Source organism: Dermacentor andersoni, chromosome 1 (genome assembly GCF_023375885.2).
Source record: "Dermacentor andersoni chromosome 1, qqDerAnde1_hic_scaffold, whole genome shotgun sequence".
Taxonomy (NCBI): Eukaryota; Metazoa; Arthropoda; class Arachnida; order Ixodida; family Ixodidae; genus Dermacentor; species Dermacentor andersoni.
The window spans coordinates 244,676,970-244,701,622 of NC_092814.1; the positions used below are offsets into that span (position 1 = coordinate 244,676,970).

Sequence of the window (24,653 nt, forward strand, 5' to 3'; positions counted from 1 at the left end):
TGCATGTTCGCCATATATCCAGAGTCCCTGACCACCATCTCGCTCGCTTGCCTGAGAAAAGACCCAGGGCAGCGTTCTCCAGATCAATTGCGGCTAACCGGCATTCTGTCGTTGAGGCACTCACCCGCAACAAGAACGCCATCCCCTATGTGGTGCTTGAAGAAGCCTCCTGTGTACCTTGCTGTTCCAGGAATAGTGAAGAAAACTAGCCTGACCACCGCGGCTCTCAAGCAGATCACATTGGAACTTCTGCATTGTTCATACGCTAACCGAATTCATCAGTCAGAAGAGACCATCAGAAGACCATCAGAAGAGACCATCAGTCACCTTCTGTGCCACTGTTCTCGCTTCGATAATCAACGCGAGACTCTCCAGTGTGCCTTAAATAGACTGGATGACAGGCCATTTACGGAAGCGAAGATCTTGGGAGCCTGTCCTCACAGTTCATTGGCCCAGAAAGCAGTTCGAGCGCTTTTTCGCTACCTGAGGGCAACAGACTTGAGTGCCCGACTATAGACATCCTACACCTAAGTTCTCTCTCTCCCTCTTTCACTCCCCATTCCCCTCCCCACGTGTAGGGTAGCAAACTGGACTCAGTCTGGTTAACCTCCCTGCCTTTCCGTCTTCCCTTCTCTCTCTCAGTGTAGCTTAATAGCTTTTATTATTCTTTGATCATACACAGACGCATTAAACTTGTAACATGCTACGAAACCACAAGCCACCGTATGCTAGCTGTCCTACATAATTTGTGCCAAAATTTAAAAGTGTGCTTGTGCCACGTGGCTGGGCAGGTTGGAGCCAGCCAGACAACTTTTTAAATATTTTGCCTAAGTACATAATTACTTATTATTAATTAACTTCTCAAATACTATAATCAGAGCAAAATTGTCAATCAGAAAATTCTAGGCCATGATGAAAAATTCCCGATCCATCTTCTTGTTGCTCCATACGCGCTACGTAACAATTTTCATAAGCCTGATGAAGGCCAGAAAAGCGCGCAAAAAGTGCTGCTCGACAAGTCGCGCGGCACTTTTCGTGTCTTGCGCGCTTTCTTTAACGCTTGGAAAAAAATTGATTGATGACCAGAAGTGACTTGTGCCCGTTATTTGCTATGTTCTTTTCTCATCGAGCAAATGCCTTGACAATTAATTTTATTTTCGTCCTCTAACTAGAGAATGCAAGATTCAGTGCGCTAAATAAGGAGAGAGAGAAAGAAAATAGTAAGCATGTGAGCAAAAACACATAGTGTTCCTAAAATGTTAGAGCTTTTTTTTTTTCTGTCAGGAGTCGGTACCGGTAGCAGCGAACGCCGAGAACACTTGACAGGGCAGTCGCAAATGGCAGTGGATATAGCATCGCTAAGTTTGTTGTTCCCAAAGCTTCATCGCGTGCAGTTGGTGTATAAAACGGGTTGGTGCAATTGCAGTGCCTTCGATGTGCCCATGCGTCGCGTTAATACGTCCCTGTGTCTGCCGAGCATCACTTTCCTGTTCAAATGCACTGTAATCATACGTTGAATGCAGGCGCAACGAATTAGTCTCACCATCGCGAGGCTCGCGTCTCCTCCTCGAGTCCAATCCACGATCGAGTCGCCAGGCAGTGGCCACGTCGCCTGGCCACGTCATCGCTAGGGCACAAACTCCTTTGGTCGCGAGGAAACACTGCCTCACGTTCTGTCAGGGAATACAGCGAAGAAAAATACATTACTTTTGAGTGTAATGAATTTCTTCGTGATTCAATGGCTTGCTGACGCAAACTACGGACCTTAAGTACCAGTAATAAGCGCTCGACAGCAACAAAATTGAAGTAGCTGTGTCCAACAGAGCGAGCGAACGAAAAGGCAGCCCGCGCTGGACAGACGAGCACAGTTTTACGCTGCATATACAGTAGCGGAAGGCCAAATGCTCCAGTTCATCGTCAATAAAATTCACCAGCGATTACGATGCTCCCGAATGCGAAATTTGAGCGCAGCTCTACACGTGTTTTCATTTCGCGATATATTGGCTGGCGCGGACAATCTGCCTCGTGCGGCACATGCATTGCAAGCTGACCCAAGAGTGGCGCGACTGCCTCACTAATGGGCAGATTGCTAGAGGCCGCGCGCGACTGACTCGTGGGCGCGATTCAGACCTCTGTTCATGCAGCGCTTTGTTTTCATATATGGTATCGGTCGACGCGCTCGCTGCATGTCATCGGTGAACAGACAACGGAGCGCTACTCTGGCGCCAACTCGTAGCCCGTCTTGCGCGATACTACGCTTTTCTTCTCCCGCTTTCACCACAGCTTCCTCCTCCGCTTGCCGCGTCACGATTCTGCTGCATCCTCCTCCTCCGCTTTCATCCTCGCGCTGTCTTCGCTATCGCCGTCTTTCATCTCCCGATGCGATCTCCCATCCTTCGCTGTGCTCGTTCCCTCGGTTACGTCAATGGAGGACGCCGAGGACCCACGCCGACGCGAAACACAGGAATGGGCAGCAGCTGCTCTTTGAAAGCGCCGACAAATCATTATGAGTGCGCCACGACAACAGAACAGCAATGACGAGAAATTAACGCCGTACACGCACGTGTACCTACTGATTGCTAGTAGACGACACCTGGGAGCAATCCACACTCAGAGTGTAGACAAGCGACTCCACTTGATTTCGTTGGGTATATTGTCCTGGAGCATTCCCTAGATACTTTTCTACAAGCCTGCAGTATAACACTTCCCAAAACTCGAGAAGGTAAGGTCGGCCGACGACGTCAAGTAGCCTTCACGTAGCGCGCGCTACCGCTGCGCGGCAGTGGTGTCCCCCCACTGACGCTATACGCGAGAGGGCGCCACTCGGGCTAATACGTATACGTAACTACCTTAATAAATATTTAACAAGAACACAAAGTAAACAAACAGTGAGAAACAAAATAGATGCAATAAATGTATACGTTTCCTTAAAACCACCACCGCATCTCCGCTTGAGTATACACGGACGTGGAATCAATAATGCCGCCTGCTTCAATGCTGCTGACGGCATTTGTGATTGTGAAGCAAAGCCGACCGTATGCTTAGAGGAATTTTAGCTTAGTTATGTATGGCTTGCAAAAAGACAATAACGTCACGATTTTCTGCGTAGGCCTAATGCTCGGCCTCTATTTATTGCATCTGTTCAGTAAGTTATTTTGGTGCCAGCGGTTATGTAGGTTCTGTATGGCCAGCGCACCTTTGATTGTGCATGGGGAGGTAACTAGTATGCCAAACGTATTAGAGCCTGTTATGCGTCTGAAATAGTTAATAGGCTACCTGCAGAAGCCTTTGCGCTAAGTACTAGCAAAAAAAAATTGGAAAATTTTGGTAAATGACTTCCCTTCATAATACTTTTAAAAATATTTCTTGAATTTATAAGGGTATGGTGTATCTGAGGTTCTAGTGCATCAGAGTTTTAGTGTTTTCGTAGGACTGGCATAAGCGCTGAGGCAGCTCAGTAGCCCTGGCGTTGCACTTCCGAGCACCAGGTCGCAGGTTCACACCCGGCGGCAGCGCTCCATTCCGACGGGGACGCAATCCAAAAACGCCCGTGTACCGTGCATTGGGTGCACATTAAAGAAGCTCACATGGTTAACGTTAATCTGGAGTCCTCCACTACGGCGTTTCTCATAATCAGATGTTGATTTTCGCACATATAAAAACAGAATTTAATTATAGGATCTGCCTTTTATTTTTTTTTCGTCTTTCCTTCTGTGCTATTTTTGTATTACTATTTAATTGTTTGACTGCTGTTAAATGCTTTTTCACGAGTTTGTTCCACCCCGATGCCAGGCGCTACCTCCTCAAGAAGCTTTGGCTAGCCCAAGAATGTATTACTTGCCCCATTACGCGAAAATCCGTCATAGTCGGCAGCGTGATCGAATGATGGTGCCAAAAATGGCCGACAGTGCCGACTGAAAACGCGTGGGGGCGTTGTAATCTGGCAGCAAATGCATATGGCGCGGCCGCGTGCGGTCGCGAGGGCTTCATCTTAAAAGCGATCTGGTTTGGTTGCAGAGTCTAGGTGGGCCGATGGCTCGTAGGTTTGCGTGTGCTGTGTTCTCGCCGCTCAGTTTGCGTTGAAGCGATAGACAGCAGGAAGGTCAATTCGCTCGCAGTTGCTGCCGCGCTTCCTCGCTCCAGCGTTCTGACAGCCAGTTTGTGCGGTCATCGAGTGTGAGCTGTGCATGTTTGCCTGTGCGCGCTGACGCCATGCTTGTTCATTTAGTTAGTAAGAGAATGTTTACAAGTTTATACAGTTGATAAAAGTACTAGTCTTACTTCGTATGGCTGTCTGCTAATTTGCTATCGCAATCGATGCTTCGCCTTTCGGGCGAAACTGTGACTTTTTGTTTTCTGCAAACAACCCTTCTGACTTGCTTCAATTTTTTAGTGGTACGAAGCGAAGGTAGTGCGCGTCGACTTACATTATGCGGAGCGTGCACCAAACGTAATGTGCGCGCGCGCGCGCGTGTGTGTGTGAGAGAGAGAGAAAGAGAGAGAAAGAGAGAGATTGAATAGGCATATGTGAGTGGTGCGCGCGTGTGTGACGACAAATAAGACACCGTCGTATACGCATAATGCAATGTGCGCGGTTTTGGCCGCCAAGGCCAACCCGCCCGGCAGCCACCATGCATCAACCTCGATAATAGCCCCTCTTGGGCCGATCGCGGGCCGTTTTTATCCGGGTCAACAAGCCAGGGATCATTCATCGGCGCAGCTTAGCGTTGGGAGACTTCGGGGGCCCAAGACGCGGTGACACTTGAACGCTGACTTCATATCGCCGAAGTGGCGGCCATTCACGGGGACTGCTCAATCTCGGGACGCTTCGGTGGCGCGCACGTTCTGGAGCAGCACGCGCGCACCCAGCCGATGCTTCTCCGCGCGCTTCGTTGGTAGCTCCCCAAACGGCGAGCTGTGTTTACTGCTGTCAGTCTACTGACCTTCAAGCCTTGGGAAAACAGAGCGCTGCCTTCTTTATTGTTCCTTTAACGGCGGCGCATTTTCGCTTGTCGCTCTCGCACAGTTGAAGGCCGTGTGGGTCGCGCGCCAGCCCAAATTTAGCCATATAATGTAAGCGCGTTCTGTTTACGGGCACGTAGCGACGCAATTCCATCCCACCGGAAGTCGTAAGCCTTGGCCCGGAAGCGTTGCCCGGAAATGAGCGCAAGGACAAAAGGACAGCGGCTTCCAGTGGTGCCAATAGCTGTCCGAAGCTCCATCTCCTCCTGCCACTTCGCGCGCATCTCTCACGCCGAGCAGTCGTATCGGTTCGTTATGTGGATGGATCGGAGAGGGCGGCCACGCCTCCGCTAGCTGGGAAAATGAGCATCCGCATTCCTGTACGGGCTGCTTGTTCTATGGGACTACGTAGCCAGTTCCAAGTCAGTATCCAAAACGACATTGACTTTGAAAATTTGCTTGCCCTTTAGGGTTTAATTTTGTCCCACAATGGTAATGGACTGCAATCTTGTGCGCATTTCCTTTATTTGACCCATTGTGTCCGCTACTTCCCCGTCAGGCGCGTTCTGGCGCGCTGAGACAGTTGTGGCGTCCCAGTAAAGGACAAATAACGTTAAAGAAAGGAACGTTGCGCAAGATTGTCAACGCGGAAGACTGTTCTTGCACCGTGTTTATAATATTGCATTTCAGTGGTCCTGCTTCACATGTTGAACCAACTGTTACGGTGTATATTATATACGTCGTTCCACGCCACATCTTGCATTTCCGCTTTTCTTTCTTTAGTTTAATTCTTCTTATAGGAATGCTTGTTCTCCGGAAACTGAATCAAGCACACGTGCAAGCGAAATAAGAAGAGCAAACCAAATGGAAGCCCGTCATTCTGAAGTCGTGCGTTAATTTGCACCGGCATCTGTGTGTGGATTTTTTTTTTCTTTTAGGTACAGTGCCAATTTTCTCTCATAGCGGGCGCAGAGTGTTTGCAATTTTTATGCCACTCTCCTTATCGCTTACACGCTTTTGCGTTGTCATCTCCTAGCTATGACTTTGCGATAAAATGCTTCATAGTTCCCTGATTTGTTTCATTGTCGCAGCTAAGAAATAACACGCAGAATTTCTTTTTTTAGTTAAGCATGTTTTGGGGGGAAGCTGGTGCATTTTGTGCGTTAAGAGTTCGTTGAGACATTCAACATTCTCGATGGTGTCAGAAATGTCCGACATTTTTATACATACATACATACATACATACATACATACATACATACATACATGCATACATACATACATACATACATACATACATACATACATACATACATACATACATACATACATACATACGTACATACATACATTTTGTCACAAAAGTTCGCACACCAATTCCTCGACGACCGGACAGGACATTCCAATGGCGGTGACCTCATCGCCGCCGTAGTGTGGTCCCTTGGGGTCCTTTGCCTGAGTGCATGGCTCTTGTGTTCAGCAAAAAAAAAAAAAAAAAAAACAAGTCAAGGAATGAAGTGCGCTACTCTTTGCCTCATATGAGCTTTATTTCCGAAAGTGCTTACACTTAATTTCCCGTAAAGAGCATGGCGGAAGTGGTTACTTGCGATTGCGATAAGTAAGTTTCGAAAACTTACTTATCGCATTCTGCAGCGCCCTCCGGTTGCCAGCGGAACACGTTAAGTCATTCACTCATGAGTTCCGAGAGCTGCGTTCGCAGGAAATGTCTGCCATCTCGTCGCTTGCAAATGGGCTAAGCAAGTTATAGCACCGTTGCAAAAACCGGGTCAGCCCTCACCTTTTGTTTTGTTTGTGCGCCTGCGTCAGCTGGAAAGAGATGTGCCTAATGGACATATCGCGACATCTGTGAAAGAGCGCGCAGCGTGGTACGCAGCAGTAACGGGGAGTAGTTTCACGGAACATGAAAGGGAACGTTAGGCCATAAATGACTTGAAGCGTCCACTTGAGTGCAATGTGAACTGCCTGTAAAGAGAGATTCTGAAAGTCCGCGCGGAAGCAGTGCCAAACATTAGTGAACTGGGCTTCAACATTTTAGATTTCGGTAAAAATTTGCAGATATGTATGACATAGCTGGGACACAAATCTACTAGTCATTAAGGCGTGGCAACTCTAAAATTGGAGACTCGGTGTAATCGGTCACATACCACGACTGTTGCCAATAAATTACTGTGATATTCTCGAAGTATATACACCAGAATGGGACAGACTACGAATATCAGGCACCGCATGTAGCTTATCAGCGATAAAAACGAAGAAGAACGTCATCACCTCTTTCCAGGAACGTTTTCCAGTAACATAGCCGTAACACGATACTGTCTTGTAAAACTCAAAATGGTAACATTAAAAAGAAAAAGAAAAAAAAACGCAGTCCGCTTATTTACTCTCAGGTATCAAGATGAACTTTTGCTTTCGGGGACACTGTCGGGCGTGCATGTGGATATACATACACTACAACTGGCTGTCGTTCCCTTTATTCCTGCGTCCTTCGACAGACACACCCTCGTGGAACGGCAAGGAAACAAGGTCAGGCCTGCGAAGGGAGTGGAATGGGGGAGAAAAAAAAAAATGATGCAGTAGCGGCGTCTCTGCGCATGCGCGCCTTCCTCCTGCTCCCTCTTTTGCTCCTCGACGCACGCACCACTGGCTCCCTCGTGGCGCGCATCGGGTACTTTCGCGCCCCTGTCGTGCGCGTCTAGCCGAGTGCATACCTTCGTGACAACATCTCCCGCCCGCGCGCCTCTTGGGTTTACCGGGCATCTCTAGCGAGCCATGCTCTCATAAAGGTGGGTTCACGTACGTAGCTCTCCTTCTTTACTGTGCGCTGTTAGCACAGCGCCAAGTGCTCCTTTGCCGGCGTATATCATGAATGCTCGGGGCACCGGGACCTCGATACTTTATTGCGTGGGTCCTGCAAGGACTCGGTCCAGTAAGTTTTACGACAACGATTTAGGAAAAGAAATGCTCTCACACATGGGAAAAGTGCAAACCGCGAAATTTGTACCGAGATAAGTATTTCGAAGGATAAATCTGCTTTCTCTGAGCATCGGGCGCTAATTACCAGAAATGAAATTGTTTTACGATGACCAGACAAGTCTGCGCGAACTTCGGCAACCGGGTGCGTGTAATGAAAGCGCGAGAAATGTTTTGACGCTCGGTCGGTGTAGCGCAGACGTAAAAATAAGGCGACGTTTTGTCAAAACACCTTCTTGTGATGCACGCCAAGTACCCGAAATCGTTAATATCGCTCTAATTTAGTGTTTGTCGTCCAAAGTCGAAAATGTTCCGCTGCTTCGATTGTTTCCTACTCCAAGAACAGCATTATAAGAAAGGCGCGGCTATCGAAAGACCTTCTGCTTACATTGATATACTTAACGGAGTCATAGAGCTGGAAAAGTAAAAGTAAACGAAACATGGGAATAAAAAGGGAGAAGTAAGAAAAATCGAGCCTTTCCAGATAGAGTGCGCACCTACTCATGGTGTAGCTATGTTGTACACAAAACGCTAACGCTACGGGTCACGTGTGTGCGATAATTTCATCCGCCGGAAGCGATCGTCCGGAAGCTTAATAAAGGAGCCAGCCTTGTGGCACTCCTCGTTCTTGCCATGACTTTATACGTGGCGCGATCAACAGAGAAGATGATGGAGGAATCCTGTCGGGGGGCGGGTCACCTCCTCCCCCGCTACGTGAACTCGTCAACAATATGAGCTGTGCGAGTTCCGCTGGTAGTTAATGCCGCGAAGGGCGACGGTTCGCTCGATAGTTAATAGCTTCTCCCTCCGTGGCTGCCTCGTTCCCAGCGGGTCGTTCCGATTGCGTTGTCTCTGATACTGCAATCAGTCTTCATTGGCAGAGACAACGCCTCGAAGGATGACCTCGTGCAGTGGTATGCGCGCTAACTCCGGGCGTTGTTTGTCTTCTGCATGGCCATTACTAGCCGCTCATATGTACAGAAGCCGGCGTTATATATACGTCCCTCTTCGTAACTGGCAACCAGGTCAGTGGTTCAACGCATTTGAGCGCATGCAAATTTATCACTCATCTTGAGGCTAATGTACCCAGCCTCTAATCTCACCGGGTACCGGTGTGCTCGTGGCTCCTCGCAACGTGCATGCCCGTGGACTAGGCTTGGCCAAACGCATCGCGGTGATCTATTCACACATCGCTTATCTTTCAATATGCAGTCCCATTTTTGTGGAATTCCTATTCCGACGGCGTCAGCAATCTTCAGTTGCACACTGAAAGAACTGTAGCGCCTCCTGACCACCGCTGGTTTCTCTTTAGGGATCGGCTAGTGCGGAATTTGCGCTCGAGTAATGGAGCTATGCATGTATTGCTGTTTCTCCGACAATTTTCTGTTTTACAGCGACAACTGTTAACAATGCTCGAAACTGGGTTTATTGTTTCCGCACGTCCTTCATTTCCGTTACGCTCACAGTCGCCCGCCGCCTGGGCACCACAGCTTCGCCCACACCTCAGGGCGAAAAGAAAAAGAAACGCTTTACCCACCCGCGACTCAAACTCACTCATGCCCCTGCAGGCATGTGCAGCCGGGAGCTGTACACGTTAACCACGGTGCTATCGCACAGCCTCGTTTTCTTTTCTTTATTGCACGAAAATACGACTCCCAATGTAGGCCCACTGTAACTTACACTTGCACAAAAAAAAAAAAAAAAAAAACACGCACACACTATGCTGAATAATAATAATAAAAAAAAACATCGGGCAAAGTCCGTCTTCTAGCAGCAGGAGCAACTCAAGAACGGGATAGAAAGTGGTAAGAACGCTGCGCACCTGAGAAGCTTCGTTTCCGAAGACTGACCTCGTCGATAGTGGTGCCTCATCTTGGTTTCGCGGTTCTTCCGTAATGAATACAATTCCATGGAACAACGCTGCTGTCGAAACGCCGAAGTCCTCACCCTTTTCCGCCGAACGTTCTTGAAGGTTTCGTGGGCGCTGCGCGTGCATATATATGCTCTTGCATATACTGGCGCTGTGATTTCCGTTATTGACGCAATCCTTTGCCGTAAGTTCCGAAAAGTGTTAACGTCTCTTAGTGGACTTTTCCTGCGTTCAGGCCTTTGCCCGTTCAGGCCTTTGCCGCTTGCACTGCCCGTGTCATTATGAGCGCGTTCACTACATCGTTGAGTTCATCGTCCTGGCATCCTGCTCTCAGGATATCATACTTGACTGGGACTTTCTCTCGCGTAACAACGCCGTAATCGACTGCGCCCGCGCTGAACTAGAGCTCTTGCCGCTGCATGACGAACCCGTGAAAAAGACCCATCAGTCTCGAAGCAAACTCGTCGTCAAGGAAGACATGGATATTCCTCCGACGACGTCAGTTCTTCCACCCGTATTCTGCAGCGACCTTTCCGACGAAGTCGTAATTTCTCTGTTTTGAGCCGTCGGACCTTATTCTGGCTCGGCAAGCTATTCTTTTATTATATGGTACTTAGCAGATGTTGTCTCCTCTACTTGGTGCCGGCCTCTCCTTTTCATATAGAGATTAAAAAATAATTAACTTCAACTCATTAAAACTAAAAGTCAACTCTAAATCATAATAACACAAAGTCCACTCACATAAGTACACTAATGTCACTAAAACTGAAAGTCAACTTAGAAACACAGCAACACAAAGTCCAGTCACATAACTACAGTAAAATCAGGGCACATAAGAAAGCACAAATTAGGTTCAAATTAATTGAATTGGGCAGAGTCGGGTTTAAAAAATGCCCTAGAATGAGCTTATCATATTTAAGCACTCTACTCAATAGTTTCCGAGAATATTACTCGCGTCTAAGAATCTTTTATGGGCGAGTAACGCTCGTCTTGGCAATGAGTATGTTCGCCATGGACCCAAGATCTTTCTGAGGCTGTAAGGCCTATGGTCTAATATCACTCAGTCACGTTCTAGGCGTTGTCCGGGTGTGTCGTGTCGCGGACGTTCTACCAGAAGATGATATGCATCCTCATACGCGTGGCCACAAGTGAATTCCGGACTACGACGTACACAAAACGTGTTTTGTGTACGTGGTACCAAGCCGCAGGCGGTGAATGAGCACTTCAAAGGCTCTGGTTGGACTAATGTGGGCGGGATCTTAAATTGAAGTGATGGGTCAATGTGAAATAAATCTGAAGATTTCGAGTTCTGATCAAACCATGTCGCTTTGCAACCACTGGCTCAAATCCATCTTACCATGTGGCGCAATTCGCATTGCGTTAGAGGGAGACCATGATCAGCATTATTAACATGAGGTTGTCCAGCTTCCTTGTCTGCTGCAACATTTCCAGAGATATTGCAGTAGCCATGTATCCATTGAAACATTATTGTGCGATTCCCTTCACTTGCTTTTGTGAGTTCCTTTATTGTCTTCGAAAGTAACGCCATGTTTTGCGAATTGCTGATGTCACCATGAAGTGAAGACAAAGCTGCCTGCGAGACAGAAAGGATGACTCATTGTTCCCTTTTTCGCATTGAATTTATGTATCGTAACAAGGACAATATTGCAAAATGTTTTGCTGTTGCTGATTATTTCGTGTGAGACAGTTAAAACGTCTTTATTTGGTTCCATTAAGGAATGATAAAGGCAGCTCTAGAAGAATTTGTTTGGCAAGAACCATCTGTATACGCTTGAATATAGCCATGGTATCGAAAGTATATCTGGCATAACGCCAGTTGTTGTGCTGCTAGCATAAACATAGCTCGTTTGCGAATAATTCCTTCAACGGAAAGTTCGACTTCTGGAGGGACGAGTCGCCATGGAGGGTAGGAGGTATCTGGGAACTAGAATTTGTGAACGAGTAGTAGATTTTTATGCTCCTGACTCACCACATTGATGTTCGCCCTGTATTTCTCAATAAGCGCGATTGCTAGTGGGTGCTTTTTGTGCTGCACTGAAACGCGAAAGTAGGGTCGATAGGTTTCAGCCGTTCTCATAATAGAAAATGGGGAAACGTACCTCTGCAATTACTAAGGTGCTTGAGGTTCCTCGAGGAACGCCTAAACATACTCTAAGACTCCTAGCTGTTAATCGTTGAAGTCTCTCTTCAGATGAACGACAGATTCCATGCAGAACAGGTGAAGAATATGCCATCTTTTGCTTCATAAGTGCATTATGTACTTTTAGTAAGGATGAAACCAACCCTCCCCATGTCGTGCCTGCTATGCGGCGAAGAACATTTATTAATCAGTTTATTTGTTCTTCGATAGTTTTAACGGGATAATGCCAACAAAGTTGCGTGTCTAGTATAACCCCCAGAAATTTGTGTTGTTTCACTATGTCTAAAGGTTGTCCCTCAAGGCACAGCTGAAAATCCTTTAGGTGTCGTCTGGTGAAAGGCAACACAGCCGTCTTACTGTAAGACAGTTCCATTCCTCTTTCCTTTAAGAATTTGTCCACAATGTTGAGTCCTTCTTGCAAAGCTGATGAACAAGACTGGTACTTGAACAAGATGCCCAAATGCGAACATCACCCGCATATATAGAGTAGTGTAGTGCAGGTGGAAATCTCCGCGTACATCCATCACCACACAATTAAAGAGAAACGGACTTAAGACACTGCCTTGGTGGGACTCCTTGAATAAGATTACGAGAGGAACTTTTTTCTTCTTTTGTTTAAATAAATATTGATCTGCCTTTCAAGAAGTTGGATATCCATCGTATCTCCTTTCAAGAGATTGCCAGTTCCAGCCGGCCACACAATATACGAGCATGTCTGACTGTGTCGAAGGCTCATTTAATGTCGAAAACTAACCGCTATTGTGACATTTCCCCTAGATCGTTCATGTTCGACATAGGTAACGATATCCAAAATTGCGTCCATGGTGCATCGTCCCATTCGAAATCCTGTCATGTGATCGAGAAGTGCTGCTATTTGATCACACCACCATTGCAGCCTAGTGAGTGTCAATCATTTTCTCCGTGGCCTTGCATAAACAGCTCGTCAGACTCACTGGATGAAAAGACTCAAGAGAAAGGGGAGTTTTACCAGGCTTCAATATAGGCATCACACGTGCTGTTTTCCAAGAGTCAGGGACACACTCCTTTTTTCCACAAGTCATCGAGTAACTCCAAAAGCGCCAATCGACCATTATATCCCATTTTTGCAACATACTCTATTTCATAAAATCTGGACCTGCAGCAGTCTTCGTCTTACAAGACACAAGCGCATATTTTCGCTCAATGATAGAGAATTCGTACTCTAATTGTTCATGCCGTGACTGAAAACCTGCAGGAACTTTTTCTTTTGCCACTTCAACTGAATATTGATACTTCGCACAAGTAATAGCTACGCTTGTTCTAGTTATAACTTTGCAGAATTCCTTAGCAATCACTGATACTGAAGTATCCTTGGCTATTGCGAGAGCACGAAATGGCTGTGTTTGAACAACCGGGACGCTTTATGCAGGAATAATCACCCATACTCGTGGAACTGGTGTCAAGGGAGGCAACGTATTGCAATATTCACGCAATTTTTTTTCCCCAAATTTTTGTACTCATCTCCGCATGACCGAGTGGATTTGCTGCTAACTACTATACGCTTCTATATTTCTACTCCGGTGATAACTCTTTCTGCTCTTCTTCTTACAGCTCTAAATAGTTGATATTCTCCATCAACTTATGTGTACCCATCAGGAATGGGCACTTGTTTCATTATGCAGAAAGCAGTAAGGCGTGCAGACATGGACACAAGAGAAGAGAAGCGGAAAACACGAACTCCACTTCTCTTCTCTTGTGTCCGTGTCTGCACGCCTTGCCCTTTTTTGCATTATGAATCCTTACCAACTAGCTCAGCTTTCTGTCGTTCTAAACTTCTTTCATTGTTTCTTGTATCCATGATGTGAGTTTTTTTTACATTAGCTTCACAATCCACTCGACTGGACAAGCGTTAACGACAGAGCTTCCAGGTTGTTATATCCATGTATCTTCGTTTCGCAGTACTTTTTAATCGTGGATGTGATATAAAAATTGGTGAGTGATTGCTTCCACATGTTTCCGCGTCTGTTGTCCATCCAACAGACGCGGCAACGAAATCATTAGAGTACAGTGTTACGGCTGTGCAACTGGCGTAGCGATATCCTCGCGTAAATGTCACAGATTCACCATTCATTACTGATAGATTTCAAATTTCCGCGACGCATTGAACGATATTCCCACAGGCATCACATTGATCACTCCCCCATAGTGAAATATTTTGCGCGCACAATTGACAAGCGACACAGTGAAGGGGGACACACGAGCGCTTACTCCCAACTGTTTTATTTTCGGAAAGATACACAACATATTGTCACGTGGTGGTGACGTTAAGAACACAGTAGCAATACTGTGAAAGGCAAAACTAGATTTTATTGGGCGAACCTGTGCCCACAAAACAGGCTACACTTATAGCACAACGAAAGCGGCGAACACAGTCGGCGATCGTCGGAAATCTGATCAGCGAGTCAAGCGTGTCGGCTTTTATAGAGCAGTCGTCGAATGTTCCAGACTAATCGTTCGGACCCGCGTACCTTCCACAAAGTTCTACACCATTCGCGTTACACGATGAAATCAGATAACACAACGTTCGGCGACAACAGATAGCCGGGTAGAAGTATCGATAACTTTCCAGAAACTTCGGATACATGCAGGCGCGTCCCGCGCTTTGCGATTACATTTCTTAGGTGGCGAAACGTGGTCGCCCGATAAAGATAAGTACACGTGTCAATATATACCCCAGCTATCAGCTCTGAGCATGTGCAACAAGAGTTGTCAGTAAAACAGAAACAAATTAAAAACAGATTAAAAAGGTTCAACCAGTATTTAAAAAAGCAAATTCATTTTCAGTGATTGCAACCGATGGTTGGCTTATGCATTATGTTTATGCATGCAGCCAATCATTGGTTGCAATCACTGAAAATGAATTTGCTTTTTTTTAAATACTGGTTGAACCTTTTTAATCTGTGGCGAAACGGAGGCGAGCCGTCAGCGCCTTGATGCTCAAGGAGAAGCCGTGCCGGCTTGATGATGTCTGCGCATGGCGTGTGTTGGCAGAATACTTGACGCTCTCCTGTGTTGCACTCATATGTTTCAAAATACGCTGGTGGTCATAGGGCTCATGCCGCCGTTCTCGGCTGCCTACAGCCGTAGTGTTTGGAGACACTCCGAGGGAAAAGGCAAAGAAGGCTTCGTACCTGGTTTCAATGGGCTCGTAAGTCGCTACACTTCTTCTCACTGAATTCGTGAGCAATTAAGTCAAGAGACAATCTAAACAACTAGTTAAAACTTAAGTAAAATGCGAGCAGCAAGGAATAGGGACACCGCCTCGGAGAAATTCCGGAAAGCTCTTCTGCCTTGCGCGGCCCTCACCGTTTCGACGGCTCCAGCACCTTCTTTAAGGGGCGTAGCTGGGGGAAGAGGGGGGAGGGGGAGGGCTGTGGGGCTCCAGCTCCTTCCCGAAATTTTTTTGTGCTGTCATGCGCCGCCGAGCAAAACAACCCCCAGGGCCGGAAATCATTCAGGATTTTGTCTAGAATTTCTATTTCACGCTCGAAAAGAATTGTCAGCGCTAATATTGCGAACTCGGGCCGGATTTTGCGGCAATGCGCATGCACCGGGAGTCACATAACACAAGAAGCCCCATCCGAGCACAAAGTTTCAAGAGCGTGCTGATGGCGAGTGGGTTCGTCGCGGCATCTCGCGGTGGCCACGGTATCTACGGAAAGCATAGATTTTAATTCCGAAACTTCATGGTTATAAAGTTCTCATAAACTTTTGATGCGAAAGGTGCAGTAACATTTCCAAAGTCATGCTTTAGATTTTCAATTCCGGAACCTTGTGGATTAAATGCTATTATAAAGACAAGAAAAGAGCAGATTGGGTGAGGCAACAAACGCGGGTAAATGACATCTTGGTTGAAATCAAGAAAAAGAAATGGGCATGGGCCGGACATGTAAGGAGGAGGGAAGATAACCGATGGTCATTAAGGGTTACGGACTGGATTCCAAGGGAAGGGAAGCGTAGCAGGGGGCGGCAGAAAGTTAGGTGGGCGGATGACATTAAGACGTTTGCAGGGACAACATGGCCACAATTAGTACATGACCGGGGTAGTTGGAGAAGTATGGGAGAGGCCTTTGCCCTGCAGTGGGCGTAACTATGCTGCTGCTGCTGCTGCTGCTGCTGCTGCTGATGATGATGATGATGATAAAGATTTGACGCCAAAGGTGCATTGACTTTTCTAAAGTCCTACATCGTACCATATAACGAGACAAACCAATTCAACACACTGTCAGACAAGTTGACAAAGCAGACAGCGAGGTCCGATGAGACGAAGTGTTGTGGTGGTTCATTTGTGCCGTCATGTCACAGAAAAAATAAAACTTTTTTTTACCTGCGCCACAGCATGCGTGTCAAGACACTAAAGCCAGCAAAGGTAACTACGTTCTTATTTATATTTTTCTACTTTTAGTCGCGAGGACACATTGAGCCTCTTCAATTTTCTTGTTCTCGCTACCCGCGGGCTGCCAGAGCCAGCCAAAGCGCATGCGTTTTTCTCGTGTTGCCCCGACCACCGCGCGGCGCACTTCGATGCGTGTTCGTTTTTCTCTGGTCGAATGGGTTTTCGCCTGCAGTGTTTTGGACGCTTTCTGGCTAGCAGACGAGAAAAAGAAACAATGGTCGCTGGCCGGCATCACCGTGGGGACTCGACGTATTGCAACGCGTTCACTTGAGAGCAGCCTCTCCGGAAAGTCTTGTCTCGCCGGTGTAGGATACCGAGCACCAAATGTCTCACGTTTTCTTCAATATCCCTTCGATAGCCACATTAGAGGTGCCCAAAGCAGGCGTTCGATTGTGGCCGACATGCGTTCCTTTGCGTAAAAAAGACATTGTTGCGGCGCAGCGAATTGTCGCATGGTGAAAGTTCGATTTTGTTACTTCTTTCACGGGAAGTAATGGCCCACGAGGCCCTTCAGTTGCCGGATACTCTTATTATATTATTGCGATAGCAATTGTATGGACATTCCAGGCGCATTCCTGCCGTCATCTTCATGTTCCGTATGAAGTCCAAAGGCGATAACATCGTGACTGCGCGCCGCATGCTGTATGTGCGAGTGAAAGCGAAGGGGGAGGGTGCTTTGGATGAGCCGACGACGGTGGCTTAGTCTTGTGTGCGCAAGGGAGAAAAGCGAGGAGCAAGGGCGCCGCCTTCCGTCGTGCGCGATACATCAGCGGGAGTGAAGGGAGGGAGGGCGGGCGGGCCTTAGGATTCTGTGATCTGTGATTTCGCAACATGTTTATTTGTCTTGTTTCACGCATTATGTAAAGTGACTTTTTCTTAGATCTATAGATTTATTGGAGACTTATACGCATATTAAATATCTTGTTGCGAGGTTTTGTGCATACGTGCAGTGAACTTTTCCAGTGACACTTTCTTGACATTTATCAAGCTGTATCTTCGCATTTGCATATTCCATTGTATCTTCGTATTTCTAATGCATGATGGCTAGTCAAATGAAAGTGAACCGAGCCACCCCGCGCAATAATGGTTCGGTGCGTTATCTGCGAGGCATGCACGTAGCACACAAGCATCTCATTTACAAACTGACGCGCAGGTGTGAGTAACATATTCTTTATTGCTCTCATACACAAGGCTTAACATGGTTGCGTGACATAATGAACGCTCCAAAAGTTGAAAAGCGTGGTGTCGTGAGGTTTTTGACAGCTGAACGTGTTTCCCAAAAAGAAATTAGTCGCTGTATCGCTGCCGTGTACGTTGAACATTGCGTTCCAATGGCCACTGTGAATCGTTGGAGTAAACTGTTCAAAGGACGTGAAAGTTGCAAAGACGATCCAAGACCGCGTCAAAGCCACCGTACAATCACCCTCAACACAATTGCAGACGTTGATGAGCTGATTTGACAAGAAGGGGGATAAGAATCGATGAACTGACACAGTGTGTGAACATCAGTCATGGTTCGGTTCACACCATAATTTATGAACATCTCGGTTATCGGCCCTTGTGTGCGCAATGGATGGCCAAGATTTTGAACCACAGCATGAAGACGGAGAGGTTCGGCGTGGCCTTAACTCATCTGATCCGGTATTAGAATTAGGGTGGCGACTTGTCTGCAGTTGTGACTGGGGATAAATCATGGTGCGACTATTACGAGCCTGAAACACGGGGCAAGGTTTACAATGGAAACATTTGAATTCACCACCCCCAAAGAAAACAAAAGCAGTTATTTCCCCCGGAAAGGTGTTGTTGACTTTATTTTTCGATCGTCACTGGCCATTACAGATCGAATTTGCTAAACCTGGAGAGGCTATCGATCGTTTTTGATATTGTGAGACGCCGTATCGGATACGTGTTGCAGCCTAGAACAAACGACGTGAAAAATTGACGAATGGAGTCATCTTCCTCCACGAAAATGGCCGTCCCCACATCGCTGATAAAGTAACACAAAACTGGCAAAGTTCAAGTGGGAAACGCTGCAACATCCGCCACACAGCCCATACATTTCGCCTTGCGACTTTCACATTTTCGGCAAATTGAAGAAACAGCTCAAGGGAACCAGATTCGTGTCAGGCGATGACGTGAAAGAGTCAGTTACGGACTTTTTGAAGCAGCAACCCACAGAGTTTTTTGAGACGGGAATCATGCGACTCGTTAGTCAGTGGGACAAATGTCTAAATGCTCAATGAGAATACCTTTAAATGAGAGAGAAAAAACTTCATGTAGTCGCCTGCAGAACGACACCATGACTAAATGGCGCCGTGACGCGGGCCCTGACGTCTTCTCAGCGGGTGGTCTCTACTCAACTCCAGCGCGTGTTACTCCCGCGGTAGGTCGCCCTGAGGGGCAACGTTCCGTCGGTTTCGCTCGGCCTTTGTCTTTCAAGAGCCGCCGATATCTGCTGGACGGCCCAGGTTTGGCTTTCGTGGTCGTAGCATTCCGCCGCAGCTGCGAGTCGCGGCGGAATCGTTGTACTTGTCGAAGCTTCGTCTGGGAACTTGGAGCAATCCCATAGGATGTGCGTCAGGGTGGCCCTCTCCCGCTGGCACACGCGGCACACATCACTCACATATAATTTCGGGTATAGATGAGCCATTAACACTTGGGTGGGTAAGGAACCAGTTTGCAATTGTCTGAACAGCCCCGCCTGCGCTCGGCTCAGCCCCGGGTGCGGGGGTGGGAAAGTCCTTCGAGCCAGGCGGTGAAACTGTGTAAGTTCGTTGAACGTCGTCATGCGGTCCTTGGCACTACACCACGTTGGACGGTCGGTTGCAGCGGCGCGGTTGGTTAGCACTTGTGCCACTGCATGTGCCGTCTCGTTGTGGTTATCGTGCTTCTCCGACGCATCGTTGCCCGCGTGCGCCGGGAACCACTTGATTCTAAAATACCGATTCTCTCGTTGCAGCTCAGCCGAGCACAGAACGTGCACAGCCTCACCACACACTTTGCCCTTTGCATAATTCCGCACTGCACTTCGCGAATCGCACAACACCGTCTGGCACCCGGGGTCGGCAATGGCCAGGGCAACGGCAACCTCCTCCGCATGACACCCCTCGCGGACCCGTAAGCTCGCCGCTGCCCTCGTCGCGCCGGACGACGCCTCGATGACGGTAGCTACGAACGCCGCGCAGTCTCCTTGGTATTCTGCCGCATCCACGAACCTTGCGTGCTCGTTCTTGGCGTGAAAGTCGATGAGGGCCTTGGCCCTCGCCGCTCTTCCTTCCTTGTTAAACTCCAGGTTCATGTTTCTCGGGATGAGGTCTGCCCGAATCCGGTGCCGAGTCCCGTCCGGGACAGAAACGTCGCTACTCGCTTTTTTGGCCACGGGCATGAAGCCCAAGTATTGAAGTATGCGCCTGCCGGCTTCGGTTATAGAAAGCCGCTCCAGCTGGGCGGTCCGTTGCGCTTCCGCAATTTCCTCAAGGGTATTGTGTACCCCCAAGCTCAGGAGCTTGTTGGTGTTCGTACACTCGAATAGTCCGAGCGCCACCTTGTAAGCTCGGCGTATCAGGGCGTTGATCTTATTCTTTTCACACTGCATCCAGTTGCGGAAAGCTGCAACGTAGGTGACGTGGCTGATTACGAAGGACTGCACAAGCCGAATCAAGCTTTCCTCCTTTATCCCGGCCTTGCGGTGGGCAACCCGTTTGATGAGACGTATTGCGTTGGTAATCTTGGCTGTAAGGCGGGAAATGGTCTCGCCGTTGCCCCGTCGCTTGTCTATAATCACGCCGAACACCCGGATTTTGTCGACCTCCGGGATCACTTGACCGTTCCTCGTCACGATCTTGATGGCCTCGTAATCCCTCGCTTCGCTCTTGTTACGTCTGACGTACTTCGGTGGTAACACTAGCAGTTCTGACTTGCTCGGTGAGCAGATCAAACTGAAACCGTTCAGCTGGTCTTCTTGCAGCTTCTTGCAGCGTGCGCTCAATGTGACCATCGCTGCCTCCCGGAACCCACAGCGCGATGTCATCGGCGTAGATGGTGTGCCGGACGCCCTCGACGCGAGAGAGTCGCTTGGCCACCCCGATCATAACGAGGTTGAATAACAACGGCGAGATGACCGAGCACTGGGGGGTCGCGACACTGCCGAGCCTCTTCTCTTGGAGCCGTAGATCGCCGGCGCAGAGCTCGGTAGTCCGCCCCGTCAAAAAGTCATTGATGTAATTGTACTTTCTTGCGCCCATGTTGAGTCTGGACACTGGGGCTAGGATCGCAGAGTGCTTCACCTTGTCGAAGGCGCTCTGCAGGTCCAGCCCCAGAATGACCTTGTTGTCTTTCATTAGGGTGTCATCGTCAATGACATCTTTCTTCAACAGAATCATCGCGTCTTGAGTGCCGAGGGAACGCCGAAACCCGATGATCGTGGTGGGGTATAGTCCCGACTCCTCCAGGTAATCCTGCCACCTACACATGAGGACGTGCTCCAACACCTTGCCCACGCAGGACGTGAGCGAGATGGGCCGGAGGTTGTCCGTGTTCGGCGGCTTGCCCGGTTTGGGGATGAGGATGGTCTTGGCAGTCTTCCTCTGCTGGGGCAGTGACCCCGCCCTCCAGCACTTGTTGTAATAACCGGTGAGGTTTTCGATGGCCACATTGCTGAGGTTTTTGAGCGCTCTGTTCGAGATGTGATCTGGGCCGGCCGCCGACTTGCGGTTTAGTTCGTGCAGGGCCGCTCGCACCTCCTCGACGCTGATGTCGCGGTCGAGCTTCTCGTTGGCTTGACCGCCGTACTCGGGATGCCTTTCCGTGGGTGTAACCGGAAGGTACTTTCTGTCTATGCGTCTGATTACTTCGTATTCCCCGTTTTCCTTGACGGCTCCGTGAATGATCTTTGCGAGGCGGCCGCGTTGTCGGGATTTTGTTTTAGTCTCGTCGAGCAGATGCTGCATCAAGTTCCAGGTTTTGCCGCAATGTATCTGCCCATCCGCAGCGTTACAGATTTCGTTCCACTGTTGCGTGCAGAGCAGCTGACAATGGACTTCGATGGCGCGATTCAGCTCCGCCGCCTTCTTCCTTAGGCGCCGATTCAGTCGTTGCTTCTTCCACCTCGGAGGACACCAGAAAACATAATTTTACGGATTGGGATGCCTTCCGTAGCCTGTTACCAACGGAGATGGAGGAAATCGAGAACATAGAAGAAGGGTCAGCCCACATCGCGGGGAAGGTCAAGGAGGCGACCAAAATCATAGAAACGGATGCGCAGGTCGATAAGGTTGACAGCCGCCTCGTGCACTATTCGAAGCAAAGCAATCTATCCTAAACAGGTTAAAAATACCTTTAAATAAAGTACCTCATTTGTCATACACTCGCGTTTGCTCAGTTTAATTTCACTCGCCCTCGCATATTTTGCAGAAGTGCTGCTTTTTATATGCGCTTTCTGTTGCGACTATAATTTCGGTGCAATTGCTCACAATACACGACCGGTGACAGCTCCACCTGCGCAATACATTGGCACGAAGGACAGCGTCATTGCGATTTTTCCCTGGCGGTTGCATATGCACAAAAATGTAAACAAGGTTCTTGAATGGCAAAGTTTCATTAAAATATTTGTCCCCAACTTGTTAGTTGTATGGCCTTTACATTTTTCATGTCAGCGGCATGCACTGCTTTGCTGGTTTCGAACTGATATAGTTCTAAAGGTCGTGTGATATTTTCTTTACTTATTAAATATACAAAAATCCTGAAAGAATTGATATAAATTATTTCCGGCATAATTTTTTAGACACACGAGTATACCCTTTTATATAAAAATACATATTTTACTTGTCTTGACAGTGCGTAGCGTTTAAGAATTCGTTTGCAGTATCTTTGGCAATGCAGCTAGTATTCATTGAGTTGCTCCCTTCACAAACATTATAAGGAGTAAGCCGAGCTGCAACATGTCCCCCCCCCCCCCCCCCCGCTAGAACGAAATTGTTGGCTATGCCACTGCTCTGTTTATAACCAATCCCCTTCCTTTTGCCGTCCAGCTGCTTCGAGGTGAATGTCTTGGATGCTTGCAACCCATTGATTTGGGAGATTTTCAGAGTGTGAATTCAGTCGTCTACAGCCGACTTCGATGCGCTGAATGCCCTCAACCTTTCTGACTCCATCCTCAGCTAACATCTGTGCAGTTCATCTATCGCCGACGGACTCTCTCCTCTTGAACGCTCCGAGTTTCTCAATCTGCTGTGCCAGTTCGGCCCGAGAATTGCCGCCCTTTCAAGAGGAGGTCAAGAATGCATCTGTCTTTCAGTGGAACGCCAGAGAGCTTAGGTCACGCATGTCCGACTTTAGACAGTTCGTTTTTACGCGTCAATTTCCCATTATCGTGATTTGCGAGCCCAACCTGTCAGCGCCTATCAGACTGTCCGGGTATGAGTGCTTTATGTCCTTTACCCACGGAGAGTGCAGCAAGGTTGTTGTGTTTATACGCCGTGACTTGACTTGTGTACATGACCCAGTGCCTCCTGACGAAGCAAATCAATACGTTTGCTTAATAGTGAAGAAGAAAAAGCTCACGTTAACAATTCTTGGAGCCTATTTATTTCCAACAAGCCGTCTAGATTGTGAGCGCTTACGGGGAATTTCGACATCGACTCCACAGCCGTGGGTGCTCACTCGTGACTTTAACGCCCACCATTACCTATGGGGAAGCTCCAAAGTGAACTCTAGAGGCAGAACGTTAGTGTCCTTTGCCTATGAACTTGAATTTTGCCTGTCAAATGATGGAAGTCCTACTTATCTGCGTGGATCAGCGTATCAGAATCAGAATCAGAATCAGAATTTATTGTTAGAATTTGGGTCATATTACAAGTATTTAGTATGCAGGAAGAGGTCCCATAGTCAAAGACTGTATCGGGACCTCCTGTACAAGAATAGTTATGATAATTGACATCTCAAACAACAGTAGCATATAATAAGGTATTACATAAGCAACAGGAAATGAACGTTAACAGAGCAAAATACAGAATTCATTACAAAGAATAACATAAAGAGTTGCATGTGAAGAAAATACCAGTAGTTTATTTACAAGAACAAAAACAAACAAGAAAGAAAAAAAAGAAAAAAAGAACGGACAAAAAAAAAACGGTTACAGTAAATTTTCTTATTAGATTGTCATTAATAAATGCATTTTGAGTTCCCTTTTGAATTGGTGTAAAGATCTTGTATTTTTCATAATGAGAGGAAGAGTGTTCCATATTGATATGGAAGTGAATTCCACGGTTTGTTTACCGTAGTTAGTACGGATTCGTGGTAAAAGAAAATTGTTATTCAACGCGAATCTGGTGGTACTATTAGTTGTCAGGTTAGATGATGAAAATGTGATCGATGGTAGCTCATTATGTAGAAATCTGTAGAAAAAAATACATAGGTTGTATTTAGTGAGCCCAGAAATAGTAAGGATGTTATTCTCGTGTAGTAAGGAAGTGGCATTAGAAAAGCATGAACTATAGGTAATTATTCTGATGGCTCGGTTCTGAATTGTTTGTAAAGATGTAATATGAGTATTATAGGTGTTTCCCCAACATATGATACCATAAGTAATGTGAGAGTGGACGAAAGAGTGGTAAAGTGAGAGCATTGTGGTACGTGTGAAGTAAGGGCGTGCTTTAATTAAGATGCGTATACCATAAGCTATTTTCTTTTTTATGTGAGCAATATGATTGTGATATTTCAGATTACAGTCAAGTAGAACGCCAAGGAAAGATGAACACGAACTGGGATGAAGGCAGTGGGGACCAAGACTGATAGGTGGAATGGAAGCTATGTTTCGCTGATGTGAAGAGAATACAACAAATTTATTCTTAGTTGCATTAATAGATAGCATGTTTACATTACACCACCTTAGAATGTTTTCTAAGTCAGCATTTAGTTTATTAACGAGAGATGAGATATCTTTATCAAAAGTGAATATAGTGGTATCGTCAGCGTACAGAATGCATTTTGTCGAAGAAAGACAATTAGGTAAATCATTAATATAAACTAAAAACAGGAGTGGCCCAAGGATGGAGCCCTGAGGTACACCGATGTTAGTAGTTCGCTGTCGAGAATAAGCACTGGAAACAGAAACAACTTGAACCCGGTTATATAAGTAGCTTTTTAGTAGTGAAAGGGCAGGACCGCAAATGCCAATTGCTTCGAGCTTAGAAAATAGGATAAGATGGTTAATGCTATCAAATGCTTGCGTTAGA

At 47.2% G+C, this 24,653-nt stretch overlaps 1 protein-coding gene across 1 annotated transcript in view; it reads left to right on the plus strand.

Annotated features, from left to right (window-relative positions):
* The first annotated feature begins 5,702 nt into the window (after nucleotides 1-5,702).
* LOC126548004 (soluble guanylate cyclase 88E-like) overlaps nucleotides 5,703-24,653 on the plus strand; it is a 215,781-nt gene continuing 196,830 nt past the window's right edge. Inside the window, exon 1 of the mRNA XM_050196075.3 lies at nucleotides 5,703-7,766. The gene's annotated coding sequence lies outside the window, so the exon portion shown is untranslated. The remainder of the gene's footprint in view (nucleotides 7,767-24,653) is intronic.